Source organism: Manacus candei, unplaced genomic scaffold (assembly GCF_025592945.1).
Source record: "Manacus candei isolate 608988 ecotype Guabito, Panama unplaced genomic scaffold, ASM2559294v1 h1tg000093l, whole genome shotgun sequence".
In the NCBI taxonomy this organism is placed as follows: Eukaryota; Metazoa; Chordata; class Aves; order Passeriformes; family Pipridae; genus Manacus; species Manacus candei.
Genome location: NW_026138141.1, coordinates 1,698,819 through 1,711,757, shown reverse-complemented (window position 1 = coordinate 1,711,757; position 12,939 = coordinate 1,698,819). Strand labels below are relative to the sequence as shown.

Below are 12,939 nucleotides of genomic sequence, written 5' to 3'. Positions count from 1 at the left end.
TGCATATTCACATGCAGATACAACCATGTTACACAGATAATCAGGCCATCTGGGAGTAAAACATGGAAAAACTACTTCCATCAAGTTCTGAATACCTATGAACTGGCATATCCCAGCATTAGCTTTGTTGGCCCTACTAGAAGAAGAGAAAAGCCTTTTCTTGCTCTGGCCTGTGATATGTGACTGAGTCAAAGAAGGAAGACAATTTCTTAATGGAAACAAGTTACCAGAAAATTTAAAGGCAAATGAGAATATTTTATTCCTGAAAACAAAACAAACAAAAAACCCCCCCAAAACAAAACCCCAAACCAAACCAACAAACAAACAAAAACAAAAATAAAGACAAAAAAGACAAAACCAAAACAACAAAAACACAACAACCCTAAAGAAAACATCCATATCATTTTTCTTAAATGTAATTTGTTTCTTTAAGAATCAAACACAACAAAAATAATTAGTTCAGATCGAGGCAAATGCATAGATGTATATGGACATACATAGAAATGTTATGAAACAGACACAAATAAATATTTGTCTGCTTTTCATTACCCAAAAATGTCTGCTGGAGCTGAGCTGCAGTCTGATATTGAATTGAAGGTTGGGGAGCATTTACTATTGATTCTACAAATGACTCTCACTGATGACAGGAAAGGAAAAAGCAAGTTCATGTAATAGAATTTTGAAACAGATTATGTAGAGAGCCCAATAATACAAATATAAAAGGCAAACCATGTTGCTTGCTTGAGAAAGTGTGCGCAACTTACACTAAAAAGAATAACTACCACAAGTAATTACCTACAACAATCATTGCATAATGCAGGATGTAGGACAATGCCACAGGTCCTGAAGAAGAGCATTGCCACTGAAATGGTCACCCAGTGGAAAGTCACTTTTGAGAATTTTAGCAGGGCTTTAGCACTAAATACCTCCCTGCTCCCTGCCATGTCTGTGCAAGGGCCTAGGGGGACACTTTCTGACAAGTACTCCCATCTGTCACATATTAGTTACAGAGGTCATGCCTTGAGTGTAAGTGTGCAACCAAAGGCAATACATCTGAGTCACAGCCATCACTGGAACTGTGTTTAGTGACACACCATATCAATCAACACTGTGTTTGCCCAAACTGGTGGGGTACAGCTTCTCCGAATGGCCAGGCGGCTCCAAGTAAGACTGAAAGTGCTGGAGCTGCACATTTAAATGAACAGACTGTGGGTCCAAATTAAAAGCTATCTCACTGAGTTGTTCTTTTAACTTTTAGAATCTAAACCCAAGACCAGTAGCTCCTGTTTTCTTCTTCCTCAGCCTGTAGGAACGAAGGAAAAAAGGTTAGACACACAGCATTATGAATAGGTCATGCTGAATTCTGAGAAGCACCATACCAGAATTCATCTATGACTTCCTACCTATTAAATCCAAGCATGAAACCCCCTTTAGTGCAACATTTTGAACTCCTGATTTTGTAAATGTAATTTGTTTGTCACAGATACCATAAATGCACCATTAGACAACTGTTACAAATTAAGTGATGGAAAAAAATCAAGCAGCATGGAAAGAAACTAAAAGTTATCATTTATAGCGGTAAATCACCAGGTTTCAAAAACATAATGAAGTCACACCAGTTGTTTTAAATACATGAAGCTGGGGAAGGCTTAGTTAATAATTGATGAAGTACTAACAAGAAGGCGAGAAGGAGACAAATCTAAAGAACTAAATAACCAAAGTAAAAAAATTGTAGAAAATAGAAAAAAAAAAGGTGGAGGCATCTATTTCATACAGCAATTTTCATGTAAAAAGGGCAGTGTTTGCCATTTGATTACAGAAATATGCCTATTAAGACAGTCAGAGTTAACAACTCCTAGCATATTTTTGCTGACCCACTTTGTCTGCTGTTATTTCCATCCTGGAGGCATGTATTACCATCTTGCTTCAAGCAGTGTGTTTTCAGCAGTCACTCAGTTTTCAGTTCAGGCATTCGGTGCATTCACATTCAGTAAAATTTTGCAAATAAGTAATTATTACTTAAAAAAACAAACTCAACCTTCCATTTTACATAATCTTTTAATTACTTTCTAAATAACCTTCTGGGAGAATCCAGTTGGACCCCTTATCCATATGAAAAGACTTCAGGCAAGACAAGTACAAATAAAAAATATGAACCAGATATCTCTACAAAAAGATTCAGGTCTTCTTGCCACCATGATAATACACTTAAATAGTCTTTGCTGTTGATGAAAGCATCAGTGAACTGGGCAAGAAGAGCCACTGGCTGGAGGTCACCAGGTCAACTCCTCTGCTGCTGATCTGCCCTCTGCCACCACCTCCATTCACAGTTCTTACTGGTGACTTAGTGACATCAGCCAGTCCTTAGATTAAGGTCTCTGCTTTCTTTCTTTAAACTTTGAAATTCTCATGTAGGTGTTTTTCCTCTTGGATCCTTTCACACCTGGTGGTTTTGTTACAACCATGCTCCCTCTGTTTGTAATCTTATCATTTTTATCTGCAGACTTTCTTTCTGCTCACCTTCGCACCCTCTTAGTGCTCACACTTCTCTGAGACAGGGCTGTGCAGCTGGGTGTGATCCAAGCTGGATCCTTATCTGCTAAGGATCCCATCTCAACAGCAAGGGTTACTGTTGTGACCCAGGGCTTCTCGTTTGGAGCAGGCACCTCTCCCTGGAACAAAGATCACTTTTCTTATGAGTGTCACAGTCTTCTTCCACTAGCTTAGGGGAACGTCAAAGTCTTGGGAGCAAAAGAAAAATCCCTTGTTAAGAGAATATGAGTTGACAGAAACTGTCAACTTTACAGGCTGGCCTGTAAAATATTCTTACAGAGTCAGGAGGATGATCCCAATGCTTGAATTCAAGTTTTAGGAACAGTAAAATGGCAAAATTTTTTGCATAACAAAATGTTATTATTTACCTTACTTGACAATGAAGACTATATTAAAAATTCAAATTAGTTGTTTCAGAGAGTTTAAATCTGTAAGAATAATACATAGTTGAAATGATGAGAGGTAGGAGTGGCTCTGTTTTTTTCCTACTGATTCATTTGACCCTCTCAACTTCCTGATTCCTGATTTTTTTTTTAGGCCTCCATTATGCTTTTTCATGCATTTTGTGTTCTTTTCCATATTAAGACTCACAAGAAACTTATGTAAGCCAAGAGGAGAGAAGAAAATTCATCACCTGTTACAGTTTAGATTTAAGAGCAATGAATGCAACAAGGCATATCAGTGTAAACCTAAACATGTAGAGCTCAGTGAAGCTGGAGACAAATTTCCAGAATCTCAGGATTTTATTTAGGCATCTTATTACTCCTGAAATTACTGGGAAATCAGACTGTAAAAATCTGTTCTCTTCTTAAATAAATCTATACCAGGAAAGCAGCTTGGGCATAAACAACAACCTAAACCCAGTATCATGTAGAAAATGTTCCCAGCATTCAACATGACCCCAGGTGCAAGCTGCTATTTTTTGGCTAGTGATGACTATGCTGTTTTAGTATTAACTGGGAAGACTTGCATAAACAGAGGCTCAAATCATATGCACTGAAACCATCAGATGGAGTGCATATGCAGACTGCCTGTGAAATCAGAGGCATGATTCCTTTCTCTGCCAGGACTGCTGCTCTGAAGTGTAGTTAGAAACAGTTAAATGCATTCACAGATTAATATTCAGGATGATTCCTGTCTTTAGAAAAAGAGTAGAAAGCATCAATAGTTTCCTTTTCATAAGACTTCCCGATTCTTCAGTGGAGGGCACAGCAACACATTCTTGGACAAAGTAAATCCAGAAAAGTAAATTTATTGGGCTGAATTCACTCTTCCACCCCAGTGGAGATGTCTCAGATAAAGCACCTTAGATGAGATTGAACAGTTGTGTTTAATTAGCTCAGTTCCACTTGTACCTTTTTATCACTGTTTTGCTGCAGAAAGTGTATTTTTCCATGATTCAGAGGAGGGCAACTTCTTTAATCTGGGCTGAAGCTAGAAACTTCCAAAGCACTAAAACCTTCAGTTGAGAAAAGGAGAACAGACTCAGGACAAAAAGTTGTACTCTGTTTTATGAGAGTGAGAGGCAAAGAAAATCTTTTTGTGACCTCCTTTTCATAAGCACAATGCAGTAGTTAAGCATTAAATAACAGCTCAATAGGTTTTCATCAATGCAGAAAAATAATTACTTGGGAAAAGTTATATAACCTCCAACAAGGTCAAAGATTGAGATATTTTTACACGTGGTCTGTAAGATTCCCTCCTGCATGAAATAACTTCTTGAATAGAAAAAACTCATCATCTTTACAGGGCTGGACATAGATGACCTATTATTCTAGCACCCATTAATTTTCCTCCATGTGGAACCTAATAGGGAAATTCATTAAACAGTACCATTGGTTATTCTACTCTGCAAAAAGCATATCCATGAATCCATCCCGACCAACCAAACTGTATCTTTCTTTCAAGAGCCAATTTAAAAGAGTTACTTTTTGTTCTTTACTTGAAACAAAATTTCATGGGGCTATCCCAGTCAGTTCACTGACTTATTTTTTCCCTGCTTCCCGGAACATTTAATTATCACCCTTGTAACAGAAGAGATACCAGAACACAGTTAATCAAACTCACTGGTTAAGATCCTGCTAGCAGCCAAAATCCAGATATGAATAAAGGGCTGAACACCATGTCCTTGCAGTAGTACCTGTGAGTTTCAATTATTAACCTATCACAGATACTGCATTAAATAGATCGTTAATGTTCTCAGCAAACCATAATCAAGTCACCACCACATGCAATTTTAAATGCACCTTATCTTAGGACTGCTGCTTACCTGGCTGTACATATTACATCTTCAGGGTTGGTATGGAAACAATCCTGACACAACTTTCTCTCTTTGGGATGTCTCAGTCAGAGAAGTTTTATTTTCCTCTTGCTTAGGTTCTACCATTTTTGACACTAAGCATAGACTTCCCAGGCGAAATATTGCCTTCCTTTAAACCAGCTGAAGTGTTACAATTGGGCTCAGCGTGGTCAGTGTTTATGCTGCTGAGCCTGGGACTTCCCATTCAAGGGTGTGTAGAGTAAAAGGTGCTGTGGCAAATACCAGAGCTGAAAGATCTAGAAAAAGCGGTATTTTTCAGTCTTTCTGAAGGCCCTTGATAGGTTTGGGGCATCTCTGCTTAGATATTCCCAGTTTATGCCTAGGGCTGTGAGCCAACAGAAAGAAATTCTGGGTGACATATTTGGATGATGTCCTGGCAGTCATTTCCTACCACCTCCCTCCCAACCATCTGGTCCTGACAAACTGGAGCTCGGCCTTGGGCTGACAGTTAGACCACATTAGCAAAGAGTAACATATGATAAATTTCCAGATAAATAGAAAGATTGGAGTTCTTCACATCACTCATATTTGTGCCTGAAACATAAGGCTACAGGATTCAAGCTCAAGAACAGCTACAATGGAATTTTCAGCTGATAACTGTGATCCATTTTCTACACGAGCTACATCAAAACCAAATCCCATCTCAGTTTTTCATCAGCTGACCCAAAGTCTTTGATAAACCCAGACATGACCATAAATTTTTAAAACATGCTTCAGTTTTCCATAAATATTTTAACATTACTCTTGTGATATTTTCAAGACCAAATACAACTCTCCTGGTCAACTCTCTATCAGATCCAGTATGTTGTTACAAAATTTTACATTGACCCACTTGAACATTTTTATTGAATTACATTGGCTCTGGAATTAGAGCCTTTCCAGTCCTACTTACTATTAATTTACTATTAAGGAGGGAAAACTGCATCCCTTTCTTCCACTGAGTATCTTACAAATAGCTTATATACTTTAAGTCCACTAAACAATTTATATAGCTTCATAATTCTCTCTTTTAAATGAAATGATGCAATTAGTCAGCAACATAAGCAGTCTCACACTCGACAAGGTGCCAGCCAGAGAAGGTTGAAACCTCTGTGCTTTGCATAGAGCAGGACATCATATGCTTGGTCATTAAGGCAACTGTGAGCTGGTAGCTCCCCTGCTAAGTGCTCCAGTGGTGCCGTTGGTAAACAGCTGGGGGTCAGTCCTTTTCCTCATTGTGCTGAGAAGTAGCACCTTACTGGATGACAAGTACTACATGCCTACCCTGAAGAAAACGTTCAAGATTTTGAGCCTGGAAGGACTAAATTTCATAGTCTTAATTGAGGTGACATGTAAGACCTAAGAAAGTTCAGTTAACTAGTGTACATGGCCAATTTGTCTGAGAACTGTTTGTAAGCAGTCTACTTGTATTTTTTTTCCTTATTTTGTACAGACATTTGTTAATCTCAGTGGATGTTCAGATAACAAAATATTTAAAGTCCTATGAGCCAGAGCTCTTCTAAGTTAAGAAACCACTACTTTGAATAAAATCCTGACACAAAAAAAATTCTAAATATATATATGCACACACATATACATATATATATATACACACACATATACATATATATATATATACACACACATATATATCTCCAAGAAATCTCTCAGGGGAACACTACAGTGTGATTGTTTTTATGACTAAAACAGTTTTGGTGCTTCTTTGTTCCTTTGACTGAACTAATTTTATCATATGTATTCTCTAGTGGTTGCTACCATGTGGAAAGGATGCACTTCTACTAACATCTTCCTGCACATCAGCCATAACATATGGTAGGTTATCCCTTGTCCATGATAAGCATCTTGTTGTCCCTCCACTGTTTGAGGGGGTAGGGCCTGAGGACTAAGATCATCTGCAACTAAGCTCAGCTTTCATTTTAACTCTACTTACAGGTCACTGGCCACTTCCAGAATACCAGCAGTCATTTTTGGAGCTCTTTGAAGTCCAAAGCCTCTACTCTCAGCTCCTCTCTCAATGAGCCATCCTGCAACGTGACAACCCCATGATGCAGTTCACGTTTCTTCTCATCTCTCGAGGTGTGCCTGACCCAGCCCCACACAGTCCAGCAGCACACTGGCATTTAACCTGCCATTGCTCTGCTGCACCATGTGATGTGGAGCACTATGGGATGCTAAAGCTGCTGATGACAATCGGGCACCAGCTTTATGGGTTAGACCAGTCCTGCTCCTCCAATCTGAGCTGTAATTCCTTTTGAACAGAAACAAGTGGCTCTCACATATTGCCAGGCAAGTAGAGGGTATTATCTGGTCCATTTCATTCCCTAAAGCAAAAAGTATATATAATATAGATTCTAGGGTTTCAAGTATCATTATAATTTTGACTTATCAGAGTGCGTTGAAATGCAACATTTGTACGCAGTAAGTAATAATTATGTAATAAAAAAAGATAGAGAATAGCTTTAATAATGTGCAAACGTACCCATGGTAATGAAAAGGAGTTTATCCCTTTAATGGCTCAAACTGTGTAGTTGGATTCACATCACAACTGATCACCCCTTAAAGCATTTGAACCACTCATCAATTATTTTTCCATAACAGTAGTTTCGGGGTATGTTTACAGCACAGCTGCTGGACATTTTCATTGAGCAGATGATAAGGGGTGCGTTACTTTTAGTTGGTTTGGCTACAAGGAAAATTTATGCTTTACAAATCTGATTCAGATCTGCCCTACTTGACTTGATCACTAAAGCAAAGGCAGCTGCTTACTATAGTTGTCTTAACTCCAGTTACATATTTTGCCTGCTAAAGTAGTAATTATAGGTCTTTGGGAAAAGCAAGGAAGGAAACAATAATTATACAGATAGAGAGGGAAGATATTCCAGCTGCAATTCAGATTTATTTTCCCACACTGCCTACCTTAGGAGACTATCAAAAAAGCATATAATACAGATACTATGTCTCTCTAGAACCGTGCTTAGCTTTAACTATTACCTGTCTTTCAGAATCTGAAAGCTGCTTGCCTAATGCCACAGCATAACCTGAAGGTGTTTTTTTGGGTCAACTCAGCTTCGCAGAAGACACCTCCTTTTGTTTTATTTTTGTGGTGTGTCTGCTTAATCTTAACTGAGTTTTAGGGATTAAAATGGACCAGTTTAAATCTCTGGTGTGTTTGTAAGATATGTGGAAGACAGTCTGCTGTTTAATGAAAATAGAAAGAAAATGTCCTCGCTGATTTGTAAGTGATAGAGCACAATTTCCCCAAGCTCCTTGTTATCCGCAGAAACACCTAGGCAGAAATTTTCTTCATCTCTCTTGAGCTGAAGTTTTCTTGACCTCTCATGCACTGTAAGTACCAGAAGAGTGACTCCAGAGCATTAGAAAGGCAATGCCAAGCCTTCCTGCTTCCTGAGACAGGATAGCATAGTGATGTGTAGCTACTAAAGTTTTCAGCCAGATACCTTTACTCATGCTCACTTTCTGGGTTGTCAGCAACCACACATAGCACTGCTTATGCAGTGTTTTACCATCTGTCTTGCACACACTTTCTGCTTTTTTGGGAACCACATGGGTTTTTTATATGGATTCTGTCTTTTCCAGCTTCCATCTCCCTCTGCCAAGCACATTTTCTTAATTAAATAATGCTTGGCAGTGTACACAAGCAAACAATTACCCACACAAATTTGGTGCAAGCAAGTGTAAGACCACATCAACAGTGGAGAGGAAGTCGGGTTTAATCATTAAAAAGTGTAAAGTGTTAGTTCTACAATTGTTTTTGTTCAATAAACCATACGATTTTATTGTGTGGTTACCTTTCCTGGGCCAAGGCTTGAGCCTAATTCAAGATTTAATAAAAGGCACAGCTTTTGTAAAAAATGGAGAACCATGTCCCTATTTCTGACCCTTCTCTCCTGTTCTGATCCTTTCTCACACACGAGGACTGAACTACCCATGATTTTGAGACTTTACTGCATTGAAGACATAGCTAATGCTGTGTTGAGGATCAAATACAGTTAACAAGGAGGTTGTTATCTTCCCAAAGATCCAGCAGCAAATAGGTTAAGGAAATCAATTTTGGCCCTCCAACTCTTAAAGTTGTTTTGTATTCTGTTGTTTCAGGTGCTTCCATGTGTATCATTCTCACCTGGCCTTACTACTTCACCCAGCAGCTGGCCAGTGCAATCTGCTTGACTAAACTTTTAGCTACAGCAGTGTTCCTGAGATTTTGATTAAGAGTTAATTCTCATGCAAAAAGTTAAACAAGGAAAAATTTCCCCATGGTAATTTGAGAAGCAGTCCTGCATCCAAATTAAGTCATACCCAATGCTAATGAAACAGCTTTAGAAACCAAAGGGGTAACCAAATACCTCAGGCCATTTTATCATCTGAGGTACACGAGTAAATATGAAAGGTCTGATGTAGATTAATAGGCATCACAGGTATGTAAATGATCTCTTAATTTGGCACTCTATAACTTACTTGCTCTTAGATCTTAAAGTACCCTAAAGTTTGACTTTCTAACACTAGAAAAACTGTTCTTAATTCCCTACAAAAACACCATGTAATTTTAAAAGAAATTTAATTAGAAAACTTTGTAAATACTTTAAAGTGTATATTAAAGATCAGAGATTACTTGGAAAAAATCTTGCTTCAGGTTTCACTATAGATGAGAAATATTATCAGAAAAAAAAAAAAAGAACTAAAGTATCAGTTTTGTCTTCCCATTTTTTCTACTCTGCATTGCTGTAATCCTGCAGCTCTCAGGAATGGTAGTTTGATTTACCTAGGCATGTGTGTCTGTACTTGCTACTCCTATTGTGGTAACTCCAGTTCCTTCACAAAGAGTAGCACCCAACAGCCCATACTTTCAAAAACAGCTGGCTAGAATTGTATCTTGGCAATTCAACTAAATTTTACCACCTGCAATAAGCTAAATGCAGGTTGTCTTTTGCCCAAGTATATGTGTTGCATCCTTTGCTTTTACTTAGGGATCCTCCCAGCTCAGGCCACACACTGGCTTCTGGGCACAGCTTCACTACTACTCTAAAATTTACATGAAAAAGATTCTCAGTGCATTGACAGCAGGTGCCCAAAACAAGAACTCTCCCCCCAAAAGAGCTATTGAATTATGTAATTCTTAGACTGCAAGTGCCTGTCCCCCCATCCCACAAGGAAGAAACAAAACACTGCAATAGGTAGGATGCTGCAGAAAGGTTACTGTGATTTGTACCATAACCTACCTAGAAGTTGCTTACATACATGCACAGACGGACTCACACAGAGGTTTTACATGTCTCTTGGCCTTTTCACTTTCCGGCTGAAAGTTAATGGGTTGTGAGAACAATGTCAATATGTGCCAGTTTAAGAACAATGTTTTATGTAACTCAGATTAAAATTTAACAGGGCTGTTTCACTATTCAGTGTGTGCAGCCTTTTCAACTGGATCTGATAAAGATCAGTTTTGCTGGAACTTGTTTTCATAGCACTTACAAAAGCAGCCTCCCTGCTACTGGCACTTGGAGCAAAAGAAGCTGCAAAATCTGCTGCATTTGAGAATGGAGGTAATATGCTTAGCATGCTTTTATACATGCCACAAATAAATAAGGCAAAAAGATGCTGGAAGGATTTGTGGCACCGTGTCAGTTGCTAATCTTGCTTTAGCTGCATTATAACACTAGCTCAACTCATAGTCCTGTAGGTTACCACGTCAGTGGCCTGACAACTGCAAATAGCTGTCAGCTACTAAAGGATACCTGAAGCAACCTGGAAGTGTGATTGACAAACCTTACTTGGCTCTATGTTCGCAGAATGGACTCTTATCACCAGAAAGTCCAGCCTTATAAGCTGCAGTTGGCATGAGAGGCAACAGGAGAGCTGCAAAATCCTCATTTAAATTGTGGAGAAACAGAGGATCAACCTTCACTTCTGTTAAATCTCTCGTTTAAGCATGTGCTTCTCACATACTGACAAAAAAAGGTGAATTTATAGAAAGCTGGTAGGTAATGATATTTGGACTGTACTGTAAGTGTAAGCAAGCCTCAAAGACAACCCAGACATCTCCTGATAACAGGTTGTCATTTCTGCAAGAAACAGCTCACTGGCTGTAAGAGTTCACACATGCATCAGCCCAGTCCACTGGGAATTCCTGTGAGCTTCTATCAACAACAGCCAAGACTGAGGCCTTTGAAGACCCCGTACCTAAGATGAAGCATGTATATAGCAAATAAGTTGCAGTACAGTTGCATATTTTGATATCAGTCTTTTTAACATACTTTAGAACCAAGCTACAAGAGCCAGATGCCCTGAGCTGATTAGGAGTCTGTCCTTCAAGACAAGCATTTAGGAGACATTACTCTAGGAGTTCAAGACTATCAAACTTCAAATTTTAGATCCTTGCCAAAAACTCTTAAGACATGTTATCAAAGTAAGATGTGACACTTGGCTATAAAGATCCTGTTAATGAGTAACAGAAGAATTTGTGATCAGCTACAAACTAATTTGAAATCAGACTAAGGAACACAGTTTTCAGAGGAGAAACCAAGTTTCTTACCCTGCACACCACCATGTATACCTGTGTATATTCCTCAGGACTGCAACAAAAAACTGTTTATGGATGTGCAACAAAGCACTTACATGCATTACGTATATGGTTTGCAAAAGGACTGCAAAACCTGTGAAAAGACACACTTGCAGGGAGAAACTCATGTCTTCCCAAACCTTTATGCCTTTCCCAACCCTTCAGAAAAAGCTTCATATGCGGCTTCTTAAAAGCCTACCAGTAAGCAAGTAGAAGCTGCACCCTTAATGCTTTTCACAGCAGAGATTAAAAGATCAGATCTTGGCTTCTCATAGAGGTGATCAGTAAAGATTTCTTCATAACCTTACTAAAATTACAATTTTGCAAGGGATAAACTTACAGACAGTGACAGGCACAGATGACGTTTTACTCTCTCTGCAAAAGAGTTCTGTTGAGGATACTTTTTTTTTTTTTGGAGGCATGTTTTTGGAAAGCTTATATACCTATGGATATTTTCAGAGTCATATTTTTATTTTAAAGCATTCATTTTGTCATGGCCAGTATTAAACATTTTGGATTTAATGCATGTTTTGTTGAATCTTGTGGCTTTCAATAATGTTCAAAAGCACTAAAAAGAGGGTCAGAATAGGGTAACTGTTCAAGCTACTGCTATGTGGTTTTTTTTTGCTTGGGAATACATCATTGCAGACATTTTAAATATACCAGAAGTTAAAATAACATTCTCCTGATTGAATAATTTCTATTAGGCTACTGATCTGAGCTGAAAACCAGTGACAGGCTCCAGTGGTTGTTAGTTTTGGAGTGCTTGAGTTCCTTTAAAGCTCTGCAACCCATGCTGTTTAAGATTTACCTTGATTCTCTAGTGCTATCTAGTGGCTACTACTGAAAATTATTAATGTGTAGAAATGCAGCTACACTAAAGTCAGCTTCTATGGACCAACCTAGGTACTTCTTCCATGGCTAGTCTGACTTCAAGGTGCCTAAGTGGGGTTGGGTAGTAAAGACAAATAGCCTCTCCCACAAAGGTTCAGCACCCAAAGCTTTCAGGCTAAATGCCCAAGCTGAAATCAGCAGCTGTCTGCATAAGCACTTTTGTATTGAAAAAAACCAAACCAACCAAACAAAAAACCACTCATGCAGCCACCTCCAGACCTATTTGTGCCTAAATAGGCGAGCACTTCCCCTCTTCTGTTACCTATCAATTTAATTTATCCTTCTCCTGTTATTGCAATGCACTTTTGAATTGAAAGTTCACACTAGGGCAGCTCCAGCCACCTTTCAATAGAGAGAAAAGTATACAGGCTTCCAGGTGTCAGTATACATATCTGCCTCTTTGCTGTTGGCTGCCCAAGATTTTTGCTTGGTTCATCTTCTCCTTGACATTGAGAAGGAAAACAACCCAGTTAAGGGTTGCCATTTTTGGGCTTGATCAGAGATCCGCTAGCTTGGCCAACAGATCCAAGGTTTAAGCTCAAATGTGAGGGTCAATAACACATGTATATGAGTTCAAACTATCAACTAAGTAAAACTG

The 12,939-nt window shown here is 38.7% G+C and overlaps 1 long non-coding RNA gene across 1 annotated transcript; it reads right to left on the bottom strand.

The window, feature by feature from the left end:
• Window positions 1–363: 363 nt before the first annotated feature.
• On the bottom strand, window positions 364–10,193 carry LOC127461001 (uncharacterized). The gene is made up of 3 exons (XR_007899948.1): window positions 10,111–10,193; window positions 2,521–2,672; window positions 364–1,303 (listed from the first exon to the last, which is right to left on the bottom strand). It is a non-coding gene; the product is annotated as an uncharacterized LOC127461001 (long non-coding RNA).
• Window positions 10,194–12,939: the final 2,746 nt, after the last annotated feature.